Source organism: Nycticebus coucang, chromosome X (genome assembly GCF_027406575.1).
Source record: "Nycticebus coucang isolate mNycCou1 chromosome X, mNycCou1.pri, whole genome shotgun sequence".
NCBI lineage: Eukaryota > Metazoa > Chordata > Mammalia > Primates > Lorisidae > Nycticebus > Nycticebus coucang.
Window position 1 is genome coordinate 174,178,211 of NC_069804.1, and position 21,139 is coordinate 174,199,349.

The window sequence follows — 21,139 nt, forward strand, 5'->3', positions numbered from 1 at the left end:
TCCTTGCTTAGTTATTAATTCTGTTACTTAAAACAGAATTAACATTCTGAGGTATTCCATAGTAGAGAATTACAAAATTAAAGGAATGCTTTAAATTTTCGTACTTTGATGAAAATTCATTTTCCCAGAGTCTATAAAACATTATTTTTAAATATTTTACTAAATTGGGGGGGGGCGTGTTATTTTTAAATTAATAAGTAATCTAGGGTTAGCATTATGTGTGCTACACCTGGTATTTGCTCAGTACATAAGGTTCAAAGTTCCCTTTCCTTGTTTAATTTATTTTATATTTTGCAATGTTTTTCCATAATATTTAAGTTTTTTATGTTTAGATCCTTTTCTTCAGTGAAGCATGCATTTCTTTTCCTGGTCCATGATCAATTTTAAATAGTTGGAATAACCGTGGCACTGTTAAATGCTTTCTGGGCAGCCTCTTTAGCTTGGTGGGCTTGTAGGACAGCTACTGCTTCATCAACCTTAGAATGGAGAGACTCTGGACCCTCAAGCATATAAAGCTCTGAATTATCAATCTCCAGCAGTATGCCAGTGATTTTATCAGCAAGAGTAGGGTGCATGGCTTGAATAAGAGGAAACAGCCATTCACCCAACATTTGCCGTTGCTCTTCTTTGTGCTGTACTAAAGCTACATACAATGGTTTGGTGGCCACAATTCTACCATTCATTTCTGTAACTGCTTTAGAGGCTTCTTCTGGGGAGGAGTAACATACAAACCCAAACCTTTTGCTGCGACCACCCTTCATCATCACCTTTGCACTAGTGATTGTACCATATGGAGAAAACTCTTCCCAGAGACATTCATCATCAATACCATCATAAACATTTTGCACGTAAAGGTTAACACCCTGATACCTGGTGATCCCATCTTGTTTCATATGTTCAAATTTGCACTTAAGTTCTGTCTGCCATTCTACTTTTTTTTCTGAATTCAACCAACATTTATTTGTTTCCATAGAGCTCTTCTCCATTCATCTCATCCACAGCTTTCTGTGCATCTTTATGCCTCTCAAAGCTTACAAATCCAAATCTTTTGGATTTTTGCTTTCATCAGTCATAACTTTCACATTTGAGGCAGGGCCAAACATTCCAAAGAGATCCTTAAGGTGCTCATCATCTATGTCTTCTCCAAAATTCTTGATGCAAACATTTGTGAACTTTTGCCCTAGCTCTGAGTTCTGCTTTTCTTTCTTTAGGAGACTTGAATCATCCAACAGATACTTTTAGATCATTTAGAAACATCCCATTCATTTGCTCAATAGCTCTTTGAGCTGCTTCCTGTGGTTCAAAGTGTACAAATCCATAGCCTTTGGATCCATTTTCATCACAAACCACCTTACATGAAAGGATGTTAACAAAAGCAGAAAATGAATCATACAGTGGTTTATTATCAGTAGATCTGTACAAATTTTTAATGAATATGTTGCCTACTCCATTTTTGTGAGGTGATGGATCATGCTGAGACCACATGATGTGAACTGGATTGCCCTTAATAACATAAAAATTCATGGTGGCCATGCTTCGGTTCTTCTGTCTAACTCCGTGTTTTCACACATTGACCAACTACACTTTGTCTCCTTGGTCCTTACAGCCTCTGGTATCTATTATTGTACTCTCTGAGAAAATATTTTTTAGTTCCCACATGTGAGCGAGAAAATGTGATATTTGTTTCTCTCTGTCTGGATTTTTCCACCTAACTTAATGACTTCCAGTTCTATCTATATTGCTGCAAAAACATGGTTTAATTTTTTTATATGGTCAAATAGTATTCCAATGAGGATATGTACCACATTTTCTTTACCCATTCATCCATTGTTAGATATTTAGGTTGACTTCATATCTTCACTATTATGAATAGTGATTCAGTAAATAAATTAATGCAGGTATAGATTTGATATACTGATTTTCCTTCCTTTGAATAAATACTCATTAATAGGAATGCTGGGTCATATTAAAATTCAATTTTTAGATTTTGAGAAATCTCCATACTGTTTTCCATGGGGGCTATTGTAATGCTGTTTTTATTTCTTTTCCTTCATATTTTGTGTATCTACAACAGTTTTTTCTTTGTGATGATCATGAGGCTTACATAAACACCTTATAATAGTATAATTTGATGACAATTTAATTTCAATAGCATACAAATCTACACATTTTTAAGTGTACGCTCTGAACACATTATGTTATGGATTTATAATTAACATCTTTTTATATTGAGTATTAAAATATTGAAATATATAATCATTTTAAGTACTTTTGCATTTTATATTTTATATTTGAGGTAAAAGTGATTTACACACCCTCCAGTATAAAAGTATTTTTTTTACTTTTGATTTTTATTTAATAATTCTGAGAATTAGTGTGTTACAGTTACACCCAGAATTTTGTTAACTAAGATAATTTTTTTATTCTTTTTATTTCAGGTTAATGTGAGGATACAAACCACTAGGTTACAATGTTTGCACTTATCAGGTAGAATCCCTTTTATAGTTGTGTCCTGCACCCCAAGGGAGTGCCATTTACATTGTGCCTATTAAGTGGGAGCACACAAATCTCTTTCCCTCCTCTCCTCTTTGCCTCTCTACTTCCTCTCCCCCAAACTTGAATTGAAATGAGTGTGTCTCTTATGCGGGTGTGTATTAGATTGTCTATTGGCTTCATATAAGTACTAAGTACATGGGATATTTGTTTTTCCATTCTTGTGATACTTTATTAAGAAGAATGTGTTTCAACTCTATCAGGTTAATACAAAAGATGTCACCATCTTTCTATGGCTGAGTATTATTCCATGGTATGCATATACCACAGTTTATTAATCCATTTATGGGTTGATGGGAACTTGGGATGCTTCCACATTCTGGCAATTATAAATTGAGCTGTGATAAACATTTTAGTCTAAATATCCTTATGATAAAATGAGTTTTGTTTTGTTTTTTTTTCTTCTGGGTAGATGCCTAGTGATGGGATTGCAGGACCAAACAGGAGGTCTAATTTGAGTTCTTTGAGGATTCTCCATACTTCTTTCCAAAGAGGATGTATTAGTTTACAGTCCAATCAACAGAGTAAAAGTGCTTCCCATTCTCCACATCAACACTAGCATCTGTATTTTTAGGACTTTGTGATGTAGGCTGTTCTCACTGGGGTTAGGTGATATCTTAGGGTGGTCTTGATTTGTACTCCTTGAATGATTACAGATGATGAGCATTTTTTCATGTTTGTTAGCCAATTGTCTATTATCCTCAGAGAAGGCTCTCCTCATGTCACTTGTCCAGTGAATGATGGGATTGTTTGCTCTTTTTTGTTGTTTAATTTGAGTGCTCTGTATAATTTTTTGTGTGTATCTGTAATCTATTGGCTAAAATTTTATTGAGTATTTTTGCATCTATATTCATTAGTGAAATTGTTCTGTAGCTCTCTTGTTTAGTAGGGCCCTCTCCTGGATTTGGTGTCTGGGTGATGTTTGCTTTGAAGAACATGTTGGGGAAGGTTATTTCCTTCTCAATGTTTGGAATAGTTTCTGAAGTATGTGTACAAGCTCTTCTTTGAAGGATTGGTAGAATGATGATTTAAAGCCATGGTCATGACCATTTTTTGTTGGAACCTTTTTTTTCTTTTTTTTTCAATCTCAGTATTTGATATTGGTCTGTTCAAGTTATCTATTTCTTCCTAGTTAAGTCTATGGAGGTTGTTTGGTTCCAGGTATTGGCCCAGTTACTCCACATTTTCAAATTCCTGGGCATAGAGTTTCTTGTAATATTTGGAAATAATCTCTTGTATCCATAGCGTATCTGTTATTTACCCTTTTTCATTTCTGATTGAGGTCAGTAGAGATTTTGCTTTCCTCTTTATAGTTAATCTGGGGCAAAGGTTTATCTAATTTATTTATCTTTTCAAAGAAACAACTTTTTGTTCATTGATTTTCTAAATGATTCTTTTATTTTTGGTTTCATTTATTTCTGATTTAACAAGGGTACATGTGAAACTTAGTAAATGTAGAATATAAATGTGTTAACACAATAACTAAGAAAATGCCAGGAAGGCTATGTTAACCAGTGTGATGAAAATATGTCAAATGGTCTATCAAACCAGTATATGGTGCCCCATAATCACATTAATGTACACAGCTATGATTTAAAATAATAAAATAAAATATATATATTGGTTGTCTTTTCTTCTGCTAGATTTAGGATCATATTGTTCTTCCTTTTCCATTTTCTCAAGATGATTAATTAGGTTGTTGATGTGATCTCTTTCTGTTTTTCAGATGTAGGCATCTAATGGGATAAATTTCCCTCTTAGGACTACTTTTGCAATACCCTACAAGTTTTGGTAGCTTGTAGCTTCACTGTTGTTAAGTTGGAGGAATTTAATAATTTCCTCCTTTTTCACTTGCTTAACCCAACTGTCATCAGTATAAGGTTATTTAATTTCCATGCTTTGTGTGGGGATGAAAATTTTTGTTGGAGTTGAGTTCTTCCTTTATTGCCTTGTGGTCTGAAAAGATATAAGATATTATTCTAATCCTTTCAATTTTGTTGAGGGTGATTTGTGTCCTAGGATATGATATATTTTAGAGTATGGTCCATGGGCTGTTGAGAAGAACATATATTTCTTAGCTTTGGGATGGTGTGTTCTGTATATGTTTATTAAGCCTTGTTGTTCTAGGGTCACATTTAAATCCCTTGTAACTTTGTTTAGTTTCTGCTTAGATGATCTGTCCAGTTCTGTCAGAGGGGTGTCAAAGTCCCCAGCTAGTATGGTGTTATATAATATTGCTGATACCAATTAAAATCTGTTTCATAAATCTGGGATCATTTAAGTCAGGTGCATAAATATTTAGAATTGAAATGTCCTCTTGTTTTATTGTTCTCATGACTAGTATGAAGTTGCCATCTTTGTCTTTCATAACTTTAGTTGCATCAAATACACTTGTAGCTGAAAATAAGATTGCTACCCCTCCTTTCTTCTAATTTCCATTTGCCTGAAATATTGTTTTCCAACTCTTCCCCTTGCTCTTACATTGAAATGACTTGTACCTTTTTATCCTGTCAGCCTACCTGTGCCTCTTCAGTGGGGAATTCAAACCATTTACATTTATTGAGAGAATTTTTAAGCATGGTGGAGTACTATTCATCTTGTTTTGTAACCATCCATTGCTTATTTCTGATCCTTTGTGACATTGTGTGAGGTATGTCTTGACCCTTAGTTTCTGGGATTTTACTTTGCTAGTTGTCCATTGTGATGTTCAATGTGGACAATAAGAGTAAGTATTTCCTGTAATTCTTGTCTTGTTGTGGCATATTTCCTTGATGTTTACGTATCAGTAAAGGAGTTGACTTTTCCATCAGTTTTGAAGCTCAGTTTGCAGGATACAGAATTCTGGTCAGAAAACTGTTTTGTTTAAGAAGGTTAAATGTACATGACCATTCTCAGGTGACTTGGAAAGTTCCACCTGAAAAGTTCACTGTCACCCTGTTGGAGCTTCCCCTCTTGGTCAATTGGACCTTACACCAGGCTGCTTATAGAGTTTTCTCTTTAATTTTGATTTTGGACAAGTTCATGACAATGTGTCTTGGAGATGTTCTGTTTCTGTTGAGATCACCCAGGTTTCAATGACTCTTTAAAAGGAGTGTTTCGGAATCTTTAGTGAAATGTGGGAAATTTTCATTGATGATATCCTCAGTAGGGTTTCCATTCCTTTGGGACATTTTTCTTCCCTTTCTGGCATACCTACAGTTTTTATGTTTGAATTCTTTAAGAAGTCTCAAAATTCTCTGAGTGAGTGCTCTGCTTTCTCTCTCTACTTTTCTGCTACTTTAACTGCCTGTGTTATCTCCAAAGTTTTATCCTTTCACCATGAGATTCTTTCATCTCCATGGTCTAATCTGTTACTGATACTTTCTATTGCATCTTTAAGTTCTCTGATTGATATCTTCAATTCCTTAAGTTCTGCTATATCCTTTCTACGTTATTCATATCTTTCATCCATTTTGGGTTCTGTTTTTAAATATTGTTTTTGTTATTTTCCATTTAGGGGGGCAATTCCCTTTACTATTTTTTTGCCATCCATTTTTTTATATTCCCTTTTTCCCCTTTCAATTATTTCTTTATAAGTGGAGTCCTTTGTGATTCCTTGGTGGGGAGGGTCTGTAATTTTCTGGTTTTTCATGTTTCTAGAATTTTTCTTTTGGCTCTTCCTTATGTGTGTTTTCTTCTTGTTCACTTCTTTCCCCTACTTTATTCTCTCACTATTTCCTTCAACTGAAATTACCTTGTTTCTGAGCTTAGGTGCTGAAGTGGCTTTTGTGTATAAGGCCAATAGGAAGAACAAGGTAAAGAGCAAGAAGGGAGAAGGGAAAGAAAAATATTAAAGAAACGATAGGGGTGAAAGGAAAGAATTAAAGAATAGTAGAAACAAAGGCCAGAAAGAAAGAGACACAGGAGAAATGATGGTGTTTGGGAGAGCACTTTGGTCCACATCCACAATTCCAGTATTGGGGGAGGGGGAAGACTGTATGTGTCCCTCAAAGACAGGAGCTCCTGGCCAGCCTGGGCAAATGCAAGACACAACCACTGCCAAATAAAAAAAAAAAAATCACCTGTATGTCACAGTGGAGACCTACCAGTACATCTTTCCAAAGGCTAAAGCTAGAAGGCCACCCTAGACTATAAGCTCATGGCCTCTTTGAGCCAGACCGACACATGATCTCAAGCTAAACTAATGCCATGACCCCCAGTCCTGAGATAAAAGAATAAATACATAATAAAAATCAAGATAATTACAAATATAATTATATAAAATAAAAAGTAAACACATATACCTTAATTGTATGAGAAACTTATGTGCAAAAGATGAGAAAGTAGAAAACTTTCTACCAAAAGGAAGAAAACAAGACAAAAATAAAAAGGGAAAAAAGTGCTGAAAAACTGTAAGAATAATGAAGGAGTCCTTGCTGTTGAAGAATGTAAAAATAACAACATAAAAATACAACCAATCTAAACAAAAAGAAAATAAGAAAAATCAAGAGCAACAACAAAAAACAACCAACCAACCAAAATAACAATGTAACCTGGCTTATTGTACCCTCAATGAATCCCCAACAATAAAAAAAAAAAGTGGGAAAAAACAACAACAAAACAAACAAACAAACAAAAAAACTAAGGAAAAAATTGAGGCAATAAACAAAAAAAGAAGACAGGGTGTCCATAAAGGCCATGTGCAATTTAAAATAATTTAACATAGTAAATTACACACAAACTTTATGGACACTATATACACATATTTTTTCTTTCTTTCTTTTTTTTTTTTTTTCTGAACACCATGTGGCACTATGGAGATGGAGACCACTGTATAGCTGCCAAGGAGACATGGTGCATTCTTCTTGACTTCTCTTCCCTCAGTCAGGGTCTGGTTGCCTCACCAGTATTTAGTCCTGGCAGAATTTGGATTCTGAAGCTCTTGCCAGACTTCTTAGGAGGCACATTCTGACCTTTCAAATGGTGCCCCTGACAAAAAGTCTTTCCTGGGGTTCAAGGGCTGTTCAACTCACCCTAATGATGGTTGGCTGAGCTCAGAAGGCACTCCAGAACCAGCTGTTCACTATGTGCATACTGTTCCTCCCAGGCAATCTTCCCCCATTGGTGTCAGATTTCTAGTAGCCAAGCCAATGGGAATTCTATCCCATCCAGTATTCAATTCTGGCCACTGGTGTGCTATTCACTAACAAAAGACCTTCCAAGGAAGCTCCAGCGAGCATCCCAGTTCCTCCCCCCCACACACACGCACAAAAAAAAACTATAGGACAGCCCCTTCATATCTCCAGTCCTTCATGGAAGGGCCAGATAGCTGGCCTCTGCCTGTACCCAGGCAGTTGTATTCTGTGCTGATCTTTCTCAACTCTAGGCCTCCATGTAGGCTTTTGGAGTATCCTACTGCTTCAGTGCACCCCTTTAGTAATGTTTCTGGGTAGGTTCCCCCAACCAGAGGTGGCTGAAGGCCTCTTTCCCTTTCACACTGCTAGTGGCTAGTAAGGAGATATCTGTAGTCCACCATCTCTCCTTTCCTTAATCATATTTTTTATTTCAATTTTCAAATTGGAATACAATCAAACCATTTTTAATATAATTTACTATAGAATTTTATTTCTCATTTGTAAAAAAAAAAATTACTTTCTACCATGCTAATTGGTATGAAAGTATTTTGAATATTACTTTATATTTACCTTGCATTTAAACTTTATACTTTCATGTTTTATCATTGTTAAAAACAACTTAATATTTCAGTTTGAAGAACTTTCTTTAGCTTTTCTTATAAAGTAGCTCTAGTGGTGAAAAACTCTTTCAATTTTTTTTTCTCGTAAATTCTTTATCACATCTGCAGTTCTGAATGACAGCTTTGTAGGGTAAATCATTATTTGTTTATTGTTTTTTCCCCAGTAATTTGTGAATGTCATCATATTCTTATGAATAGATAGGTTTCTATGAGAAATCTGTTGATAATCTTATGAAGAGTCTATTGATTTTTTTATGAGTTATATTTTTCTTGTTGCTTTCATTGACTCTTCACAGTTTGTTCCTAATGTTTCTTATTGAAGAGGTCATTAAGTTCAATTGTGTCAAAATTCTTTTGCAATAATAGAAGTTTATGTTAATTTCCCTTCCCATATTTTGGAAGTTCACAGTCTTTTTTTATAAAAATTAATTTAACTTTTTTTTTTTTGAGACAAAAGCACTCTGAGTAAGTGTGCTCTGGTGTCAGCTCACAGCAACCTCAAACTCTTGGGATCAAGAGGTCCTTTTGCCTCAGTCTCCCAAGTGGCTGGGACTACAGGTACCTGCCATAATGCCTGGCTTGTTTTTCTATTTTCACTAGAGACAGGGTTTTGCACTTGCTCAGGCTGGTAATTTAACTTTTTAAAATATTTTTTTAATTAACAAATAGTAAGTGCATATATCTATGGGACAGAATGTGATGTTTTGATATACAGTAGCATGATTAATTCAGGCTAATTAACACATTTATCACCTTACATACTATTTTTTATTGGAGAAACATTTCAAATATATATTGCTTTAAATTTTGAAATATAAAATACATTAACATTTTCCCTTTTACAATTTTTTAATTCAAAATATTAAGGGGGCACAAATGTTTTTGATACATGGCCTGAGTCAGTCCTTTTAATGTGCTCATCACCCAAGTAAAGTTCATTGTATTCAGTAGGTGGGCTTTTGACTAACTCCTCCCCCAACTTGACTTCCTACGACTTTTACATCCTTCTGTTCACTCATGTGCCTATTAGTAAGTTCCAGTTTATTAGAGAGTTTATATGGTGTTTGCCCTTCCATTCTTGAGATACTCCACTTAGAACAATGGTCTCTAATTCCCCCAAATAACTGTAAAAGTCATTGATATACCCTTTTATGGCTGAGTAGTACTCTACCATATGCATTATTTTTTATTATAGCCAAATTACAGTAAGTGAAATAAGCCATGCACATGAAGATAAATAATACATGATCTCACTTTTATATGGAATCTAAAAAAGTTGAACTGATAGAAATAGAGGGTAGAGCGAACCCAAAGTTACATTGTAACAGGAAGAATAAGCTTTAGTGATCTATTGCACAGAATGTAATTATTTTTAAAGCTAGTTTTTCACCTTTCTTTTTCACTATTCCTTCTGAGAATCCCATAATTTGTATGTGGTTTGCTTAATGGCATCCCATAACTTCTGTCGGCTTTGTTCACTCTTTTTCTTTTACCTTTTTCTTTCTGTTCCTGATTGAATAATTTCAAAGGAGATATTTTCAAGTTAACTGAGTCATTGTTTTTACTTGCTCAAGCCTGTTGTTGAAGATTTCTATTGAATTTTTCAGTTAAATTATTGTATTTATTAGCTCCAGCATGACTGCTTGAGTCTTTTTTTCATCCCATCGAGCTTCTTTAAGATTATTTTTAATTGTTTTCCAGGCAGTTCATAAATGTCCATTTTGGGGGAGTATCCACTGAGCTTTGTTTTGTTTCTCTTGTGGTGCTATATTTTCTTGATAATGTTTGTGTGTTCCTTGAAGACTTAGCTTGCTATCCTCACACATTGAACAAGAGGCATCTCCTCCAGTCTTTACTTACTGACTTAGCCAGAAAGATACATTCAGCAGTGAGACTGGCAAGAAATTCTGGACGACTTTTAGACCTGTTCTATATATATTCCCATTATACTCTTTCTCTTTCCTTTTATGGGGAAAGTTGTAGGATAGTATGAATTAGTTCAGTCTTACAAATCCAGGTCAGTTGCTGAGAGCCTCCTATTTACTCTTCTTACAGTAGTGCCCTATAATATCTAAGGTTGTATGCTTTACTTTAAATCTGGCAGAGCCAAGCATATTGGTAATATCCACATCGTGTCAGTGGAGGCTTGTGCATATCTTCCACAAAGGAGAATACATGATCTTTGAAAGGAAACACACACACACACTGTGCAGGAATGCAGGGTACTAACACTTAGAAGAGAGCTGAAGAGTGCTTGGTTTGCATGGCAGATAGTTGAAGGGTGAGTGTTTTCAGGTGAGACACCACACGGGTATTGTGGGAGGGACTACTGGTGAGGTCCTTGAACTGGGCGGTAGGATTTATAGCTGCTTGTTGAGATTTTGGCAAAGGATACTGTGAACTCCCATCGCTTCCCCCTGTTCTAACTTCCCCTAAATGGTTCAATTTTTCCCACTATCTTAGTGTTCTGGGCATACATACTCATTTGGCCTTTTTCTACAACTTTATATCAGGTAATTCATTACTATTCGTTACTATTCGTTATAATCTGCTATTTGGTCATACAATTGCATCTTTACAGTATTCTTTGTTCTCTGTATCTGTTCCCTTTGATTTCTCTGGGAAGCATCATGCCTGATCTCTTCTGTATCATCTATAAGCCTTTATGTGTGTTTGGTCTTGCCATGGCTTGCCCCAGCCACATGATATACAGCAGACATAATAAAAAAGTTTACTGAATAATGGAAGCCCTTTAAATATTGAAAAAGCCAACATTTTGGTGAGGAGGTAATTTGGTGTGAAGTAAAATTTGGCAGCACACTTCCTGAACCACCCTGTGAATGATACGTAGTTGTGAATACCTAGCCGAGCCAGCTGACCCAGGGGAAATATTTTCTAGAATAGTATGTAGACACAATCCTTCACTGCCTCGAGGAAAAGACTTTGTTTTGATTTTTACTTTAAAATGATAAGGCTTCAAAACATTGGAGCAGGCCTTCTCAGGTCAAAATATTGGTAGCAAACATTGCTATCTCGTGATATGTGGTTCACAGTCAATTGAACAGTTCAAAAATATTTATCACCCATTCTCACTTTCCATCCAAGATGCTTCCTTATCCAGCTTGCCATTCTCGTTAGTGATTATTGAACTTATGAGTTATCTTTGGCTTTTCTCTCAATTTTGTCCTTTCTACCCTACACTAATCCCTTGGTCCTGGCAATTATTTATAGTCTGTGTATTGGAACTCATACCATCCTCTCTGTTGCTCTTGCCATTTCCTTAGCCTTAGCCCTCTTCACGCCAGTTCTTTCTGCTCCATGGCTCTGGTCATTCTACCTGGTATTTACTTGTCACATTAATTATAATCTTTCCATGTAAGTATCCACTACAAGAATGTGCAAAGACTCTTTATATTTTTATACTCCAAACCTTCATTCAGTATTCAAGGTTTTCACCAAACTGGATCTATCTTACTTGAATTTTATCCCAATATAGTAATGTGTTATGCAAAAGCCTGGGTTAAATAAGAGCTTTATCATTTATTAGCTGTATGAACTTAAGGAATTCACTTAACCTGTGAGTGTCTTGGTTTTCTCATTTTAAAAATTGATATAAAATATTTACATCATAGGGCAGTGCGCCGGCCCCATATGCCCGAAATGGTGGGTTCAAGCCCAGCCCTGGCCAAAAAACTGCAAAAAAAAAAAAAAATATATATATATATATATATATTTATCTACATCATAGCACCAGTGTGAAGTTTAAATTATATGGATATAAAAAAAGGTATTTAAATGGTGTACGGTACATGGTGAATTTTCGATAGATAATAATGATGACAATGCCATCTATATCACTCTTTTCCACATAGTGATGTTTTTATATTGATTTCTTCCTTGTTGACTTGTTTTTAATTTTGCTTTTAAAATTATTTACTTCTTTGGTATTAGTTTTCAAGGAAAATATGCCTAATTTTAGCTATATTCTTCAGGAGACTCAGAAGCCTTTGGCACTCCAGGAGGGTAGTATTAGGCAATAAATAGCCACCACACTAGAGTTTGTCACTATTTTTCTGGTTAATAAAATTTTTATGTTAGATCATTGTTTTATGACATTCCCTAGCATGCCAGTTCATGAAGAAAGCTATTTATTGCCAGTGGAACACCCTTAATAATTGATACTGTTTGAATCATCATCAATTGAATCAATGATATGGAGAAATGGTATTTAAATTTAGGAAAGATCCTGAAGGTTATGGTTGGGATGTTCTCTGAATATGATTTTCTAACTCATACCTTTCAAACTATATCCTGTGAGGAAAACCAGTCACAGCACATTAAACAGTCTAGCTTAGTTTGATGCATGTTGGAAAATTCAACAAGATGTTCTGAAATGAGGATTGGACTACAATCATACAGTTTAGCCCTGCCTTTGCTATTAAGACGTCAGGATTGGTCAAATCCTCTCCCTCTCTGATCTTCAGTTTCTCAATTATAATAGATTTAACTACTTTTCCATTCCTAATATTTATTTATTCTAAACATTAATTCAGTTTAGCATCAGGATTTCTCTTAATTGGATCAATCTTAGTTGAATTTAATCCCAATATAATCATATGTTACAGAGTTCAAACATCAAATAGCCTGGTGTAGCAAAGGATTTTGCAAGGACTAAACTTTTATTTCTCTAAATTTGTGGAAACACCCAAATTTTGGCTGCAAATCTTAATTTTAGAAGAAATAATTAATATATAGGTGGAGTAACACTAATTGAGCCAAGATCTTGAGATTTATTTGCAAAAAGGCTTAAACTTTCCAACTGATTTTATGGTCACAAATAGGAAAATGGTCAAAGGTGATCATACTACATTAATACTAACCATATAATATCTATAGAGCTATTTTAAGTCCCTATCTTCATATTTTATTAAAAATACTTATTAAGCACATCCATCAAATTAAATATTGCACTGCATGCTGGAATAACAAGACAAATACAGTTATTCATAGAATTGGTAATCCATTATAGAGACAAAAAAAAGATAATACATATAATTACAAATTTAATAAGTGAAGTAAGGAGGATTTTTAATACCAAATTATTTCAAATATATTTCCTCACTTGACATTCCTGTCATTGTGCCTTCCAAAATTCATGGGGAAACTTAATCGTCAATAGAATAATATTAGGAGCTGCGGCCTTTGGAAGGAGATTAGCTAATGAGTGTTCCACCCTTACGAATGGGACAATGCTATTATAAAAAGACTGGAGGAAGTGCGGTGCCTGTGCTCAGTGAGTAGGGCGCCAGCCCCATATACCGAGTGTGGAGGGTTCAAATCCGGCCCCAGCCAAACTGCAACAAAAAAACAACAGGGTGTTGTGGCCAGCGCCTGTAGTCCCAGCTACGCGAGAGGCTGAGGCAAGAGAATCACCTAAGCCCAAGAGCTGGGGGTTGCTGTGAGCTGTAATGCCATAGCACTCTATCATGTGTGATAAAGTTAGACACAGCCTCTAAAAAAAAAAAAAAAGACTAGAGGAAATTAGCCAGATCTCTTTGCCTTGTTGATTTCCACCATGTAAGGATGGAGCAACAAGATGCCATTTTGGAATCAGAGAACATCCTTGAATAGGCACTGAATCTGCTGGCACCTTGTTCTTGGACTTTTTAGTTTCCAGAACTGAGAAATAAATTTCTGAATTTTTTTTTGTTTTAATAAATCACCCAGTCTCAGAGATTTTGTTATAAAAGCACAAATGATTGAAGAAATTACCTTTTTTCCTTAAAATTCAAATATCACACCATAAAAGACATTTCTATATATTCATAAAATGAATTATTCCATCTACCTTTATACAGAACATTGTTTTTATATTAACTATAATACTATTTGTGTTCTGCATTATATTATCCTTATTTATGCCTCATAGACACCATTTCTAGTCTGTTGCTCTTTGAAGGAAAGGACTATAATTTATGCCTCTCTATGTCCTTCATAATGTTTTGTTAATAGTGAATATTTTGTAAAATATATGTTCAGTAAAGGGCTACTAATTGCTCCTATATGGTCCAGACACTCTTAGGCATTTTCATTTATTGCAATATTGGTTTTCATTCTTACCCATACCTACTTTTAGCTTCTATTTATTAATAAAAGAGAAAAGTAGAATAGGACAAAATTTACACTGAAGAACGGTTGAGTAATATGACTTATGGGTTTGAATACATAGGAAGATCCTAGGTCAAGGAGCAGGTAAGACCAACATTCCTATAGTTTTGGGGGCTTGCTACAAGAGGGAGATAACATGGGGCTAATTTATCGTGTATATCTGATCTGAGGCTAGGAGACTATAGATAATGAAGCAATCAAACATTGAGAATTATGACCCAGGTCCTCAGATACTCAGCCAAGATGCTGACATTTGTTAAAAAGGAAATAGATGAAACCAAAGCACAGAGGACTGCGCTTGCATTAATTATGTAAAAAGGCATTATTTTTCTTTTTAACAACCAAGACATTAAATTTAAACATGTGACCCTGCAAGGGAAAAATGAGTCAATTTTTGCTTAATTCCATTCTGTTTTTATTCCAAATTTATGAGATATACACTTTGAGGGCAAGGAGTAGAATAGCAGATGATAAGGTGGAGCTGAACAATGTGACAGAGAAAGAAGGAAGATGAGAAGCCAAATATTCTAAATTTTAGCACTAGAAAACTCACCACTTTCACCTAACTGGTGACATAACCTGGGAATTTAAGTTGGGTTGACAACCAAGTTTAAACAGATAATAATTAAAATTATCTCTATCAGAGTGTGTCTACATGTAAACAATCCAGGGCTTTGGTATCCAATGTCCTTCAAAACATTCTGTATACAGTGGGGATGTGTCCTAAATCCTAATTAATATTATAGACTGATATACCACATCCAGTAATAAGAGGAAATATTAACACTGTGACTCAACTAAAATAAAATATATTTCGGAATGTCTTACTAAATATGTTGATACAAAAAACTCACAAGTAGCTTCCCAATAAGACTCTTTTCCAGAACAAGTATATGTCTATCTTTTTATTTAGGTCAATGAGATAGTTGACTAAAAGCAATTATAAACTCTGTGTATTATTATTATTATTATGAGAGAAAAATAAAATTTGAACCATACCAAATGAAAGTTTAGCCTCAAACTAAAGCCTTGTATTTTCTAGATAAATTTCTGATTCTCAAAGTGTATATATTAAGGCTAATTGTATGTAATTGCAAAAGGATAGTTAAATTTAACATGGGCATACTTTCAGCACCTTCTAAACTCTTTCAAATATAAGAAATAAGTTAGGAGATGTAAAATAAGTTTCACAAACTATGATTTTTCAGCTATCTCTATTCAGCATGGGCAGCAAGTATTCAAGCTGGAATTGATACTTTCTGAATTTTGACTTCAGAGCTATCACACTGGACATCAGTGTTCTTTGTTGCCTCCAGCCCCATTTTCACTAACTTAGTTCTTTATTTATTTGTGTATTTATTTATTTATTTAGAGTCAGAGTCTCACTTTGTCACTCTTGGTAGATTGCCATGGCATCATATCTCACAGCAACCTCAAACTTCTGGTCTCAAGTGATCCTCTTGCCTCAGCCTCCCAAGTAGCTGGGATTACAGTCTCTTGCCTGTAATGCTCTGCTGTTTTTAGAGAGAGTTTGCTCTTGCTCAGGCTGGTACCAAACTCCTGAGCTCAAGAGATCCACCTGCCTCAGCCTCCCAGTATGCTAGGTTTGGGCCACCTTACCTGAGATCATTTTTTATTCATATTTTTATTGATACACAATATTAGAGTGTATTTATGGGGTACATGTGGCATTTTGTTGCATGAAGAATGTATAATGATCAAGTCAGGGTATTCCAGGTATCCATCATCCTGAGTACTTATCACTTCTAAGTGTTGGAAATATTTTGAATCTTTTATTCTAGGTATTTTGAAATATGCAATACATCAAACATTTGGATTTATTTTTTCTATTTAACTCTGTGCCCATTAACCAATCTCTCTCAACCTCTTCCTTCTCCCACTTCGCACACACACACACCCTTCCCAGTCTCTGATAACTAAAATTCTACTCTCTACTTTCATGGGATAAACTTTTTATAGCTCCTACATATAAGTGAAAATACACCACATTTGTCCTTATGTACCTGGCTTATTTCACTACCTAACTCTTGTTATTGGTTGTCTCCTGTCCCTCCAAAGGATGTTATGATACTACTGTAACTGTTAATGTAAATGTTTTTAGAAATAGGATGTTTTCAGATGCAGTCTAGTTAAAACGAGTTCCCAAGGTTGGCTCTAATACAATAGTCTTCTTATAAAGGTGAAATATTTGGACAGATATATATATGTATGTATGGAAGGAAGACTATGATGAAGACACAGGGAGAAGATGACCATCTGCAAGCCAAGGGGAGAAGTCTAGAACTTATCCTTTCCTAATACTCTTCAGAAGGAAGAAACCCTTCTGACACTTCAAATTTGGACTGCTAGACCCCAGAACTGTAAGACAATAAATTTCTGTAGTGTAAGTCAACCAATTTTTGGTACTTTGTTAAGGCAGTCCCAAGAAATTGCCATAATTATGATTTGATTTCTCTTAAATAAAACTTAAAAGGAGTCAGTACCATAGTGCTTTTGCATAAACCCTGAACTAGCTTCAATAAGCCATCATGGAAGTTGACTCTGTGGAATACACACACACATATATATTTACATACATACACACATATAAATATATGCATAAATTTACACATTTAAATATGTATATTTATTTCTTAACAACCTAATACCACATGCTATACATACATTATTTACTTCTAACTGTGAGGTACATACTACATTACTATATTTTATCCGTGAAAGAATCAATCATGGGCAGCGCCTGTTGCTCAAAGGAGTAGGGTGTCAGCCCCATATGCCAGAGGTGCTGGGTTCAAATACAGTCCAGGCAAAAAAGAAAACGGAAAAAAAATTTAGTGATCGGTGCCTTAAAAACTGGAAGAAAACATACCTCAGCATAGTAACTTTCTGCTCTATTAATATCTTCTATTTTCTGCCTCATTGTTGATCCATGTTCATCACAAGTAAGTAAAAAAAAAGAAAGAATCAATGATGAGAGAAATTTTTAACATATCTAAAGTTACACAGAAAAGATATGAGAAAGCTACAAGTTAACCTCCATTTAGTCTGACTCTGTTGTCTGGACCCTTGATCACCTGAGTTATGTTAATCTGAGAAGGAAGAAGAAGTAGAAAGCCATATAGGTCTCTACATAAGTGATATGACTAAAGGATATAATTAAACTCTTGTCCATGGAGGAGTTTTTCTATATTTTGAGAAAAAACAAAAACATATTTGAGTTTGACCAGAGCATAATGTAGAAGTACAGAGTGATATGTGGTGGGAATAAAAAGGTAGGCTATATATATAGTGTGGAAGCTCTTTAACGTGAAACAGGCAACTTCTTTAAAGCAAATTTATGGGTAGTAGTAATCAACTTTGATTGTTGATTATGTGTCTCTTACTTCACCCTTTTTTAAGTGAAGCATTAGGAAAAAAACCTCTATTGCTTTTAACACTTTAAATAAAGTATCATAATCAATCAAATCTTGATCCATTCCAACACTGGAAACTCACCTGCCTTACATATTGAGCCTGGAAATAACATGAAACTGGAGAACCAACCAAAGCTAAAAAGCTGTGTATAGGGAAGGAGTGAACTCAAGGCAGTTTTTAGGATCTCTCACTGTGTCTTTCAAACTAAATTCCAATTAATCCCCCAAATCAGCATCTTCTGCGTGTATATCCCAAAGTCTAAAGCGATTCTGATTTACATGATAATTATTTTGTGTTTTGGTTTTGCATGCTAGCTTCCTTCAGCTGACATATTTTACTATACATTGTATACTACATTTTAAAGACAATTAAAACTGCTCTCAACAGTAGCAGGACTGTTTCTATCAAAGTTATAAATCTAAACCTCAATGTATATTTCAATTTTGTGAATGAATGTACTTTCAGTAGGGATATATGGATGCTTTTATCAAGGTGTTCCTTTGATATATTTATAAAACAGTTACGCATATTACATATGCATATAACTATATCTAGATCTCATTAACATCTATGCTTCCACAAATATATATTTGAAGTCTAGATTACTTATGTCATATTAAAATATGTTGCTATATTTAATTTATTGCCATCTGTTCCTCTGGTTTCTCTTTTATACCCTAAAACTTCCCAGAAAATCATGAAAATCTTTAAGGATTTCTGAAGTCCTATCTGTAATAAATTATAACATTTACACAGTAGACCACAGTAGTAGAACCAAAATAGAGCACTGGGCTATGATGAAGATCACTTGGAAATTCTTGATGACCCATGACTCTCTATCTAATTGGCTTTGGAAAAAAATGTTTCATCACCTCCAAACCTCAGTTTTTTACATCTTTAAAATTAAAATGACTAGTTTCCTAGCCTTGTGAATTAGGCAAGTTTTTTCAACGGTGATAATGATAAGAAAGATTTAAACTTTGAAAGCTCTAAACCAAGAATGCCCAACCTGCATCCTATCGGCTTCATGATGATATAGTGAGGACCTTTTTTGCTTATCTGTGGTGCTGTATATCACAAAAAAGATGCATGGACCTTTTCTTTTCCTAATAAGCTTTCTTTTAGTGTTTGTGTATTTAACACGTGGCCTAATACAATTATTATTTCTCCTATGTGATGAAGAATAAAAAAAAAGGAAGGACACCCCTGTAAAATACATTCAAGTTATTAATTTTTTATTTTTTATGATAGTTCTATTTTGTTTTGGGGGGTTAATATGAGGGTACATAGAACTAGGTTACATTATTTGCATTTGTATGGTAAAGTCCAAAGTCTGAGATGAAGTCTTTTACCCCAGGAAGTGTGAGGTACACTCTACCTTGTACCCAAGAGATGGTACCCATCCCCTTCCCCTCTTTTTGGATTTAATTGTATTTTTCTCATGTTTGGTTCTGTAGTTGTTGATCTGCTATTTCCAGATCAGTACTGAATATGAGATGCTTGCTTTTCCATTCTTGAGAAGCCCTATTTTTAATTTCTTTAGAAACCTCCAGACTATGTCAATTTACATTCCCACCAATTGTGTTCAAGAGTTTCCTTTTCTCCACACTGTCATCAACATTTGTTATCGTTCAATTAGATAATCTTTCAAGTTATTATTATTCACATACTTACATATCAAAGTAAAATAAATAAATAAGAGCAAGTTCCAAATAATTAGAAAGAAAGAAGTCAAAACTTTTCTCCAGGGGTCCTTTTAAGGACCTTTTAAGTGAGAGGACTTGCGGCAAGATATCAGACTAGTGACATATTGTCATCAGCACCTCAGAGTGGGATCTGGGTAGAGGGTCTCTAGCCACTTCTAACTGGACTGTCTGCCAAGAAATAGCATTGCAATTGCACAGTGACGTAACAGGAACTCTAGGAGAAAAGGAGGTGGGTGGGTGGAAGGCTGGTGCAGAAAGCAGGTGCCAGGGATTATCTTTTCCCAGGGAGGAAGACTAGCGGTGGAATCCGTAAGGGATTAAACCCCTAAGAGAGTTACCCTACCCACTACATGGCATCCCATAAGGTCAGAGATTTCTGGGAGGTTCTATCCCTACAGGAGAGGGAAAAGGGTTGAAACTACCAGTAACTGTGCCCCAGCAGGTCTTCTGGACAAGCCTGAGCTAGGGAGCACACTCCAGAAGTTCTGGGGCAGGTAAGTTTGGGTCCTTTGCCTGCTCAGCAGGTGGCAGAGCAACTGGGGCCCTGACTGGTGTTGGAGATCTGTAGGGAAGAAACTGTGAAGAGAGGGACACAGTCTTTAGGAGGGCACTTATGGGGGCCCTGTTTGGGAGACAGCTGATGGGTTCCCAGGGCACCTGGCTTTGATTCTGTGACTAGGCGTGGGCTGGGGCTACCACACTTGGTCTCAATCCCACAGAGATACAGAGGAGTTAGGCTGATCCCACTCCTGGCATGGACTCATTTGTGGCCTCAGGGCACTGTTTGGGAGTGTAAAGATGAGTCCTTCATAAAGCCTGTAACCTTTGGTCTTTTGGATCCCCCACCCCAGCAGAGGGTCAGTGTTAATGAAGCAATCATGCCCAGATTGAAATCAAACAAAGAAGGAAAACAACATCCAGTCTCCATGGCACTGGCCAGTAACTCCCCCCACACACAAAAAAGAGGAAGTAGTAGTTTTTTTTTTTTTTTTAACTTTTTTGATTCCTAACCCTGGAGCACCAACTGGTGCCCAGGCAATAAATTGCATTATATACTTTTTTTCATTTCTTTATCTTTTTGTATTATTTGTTGGTTTTAGGTTTGTTTCATTCTGGTTGTCTGTTTTTAACAGTAAGGATACTATTTTTTAATGAGTTTTCCTGCCATTTTTCTTCTTTTTTTCCCTTTTCTTCTCATTTTTCTCTTTTCTCTCCTCTTTTTTTCCACTCTATTTTAGCTATTTTTCTAATTTTCCCATATTTCCCTCATAAATACCCTTAACAACAAGATTTTTGTGTTCATTTTTGTGTTTCTTCTCTCTTTTTTGTTTGTTTGTTTTGGGGTTTATTCGTGTGTTTTTCTTTTATTTCCTGGTCTGTTTTCTTCTATTTCATTCTGTTTTCTATTTCTGAGACAGAATCTTGCTCTGAAGCCTAGGCTGGGATACCAGGGCATTGGCTTCACTCTCAGAGTCTTCCACCCATGGAATACACTGGCTCTCCTGCTTTGGCCTCCCCCAAGACTGCATTTTCAGACCCCACC

General features: G+C 35.4%; 1 pseudogene; it reads right to left on the reverse strand.

Moving 5' to 3' along the window:
• Positions 1 to 383: 383 nt before the first annotated feature.
• The window catches only part of LOC128577091 (polyadenylate-binding protein 1-like), a 111,367-nt pseudogene continuing 90,611 nt past the window's right edge, over positions 384 to 21,139 (reverse strand).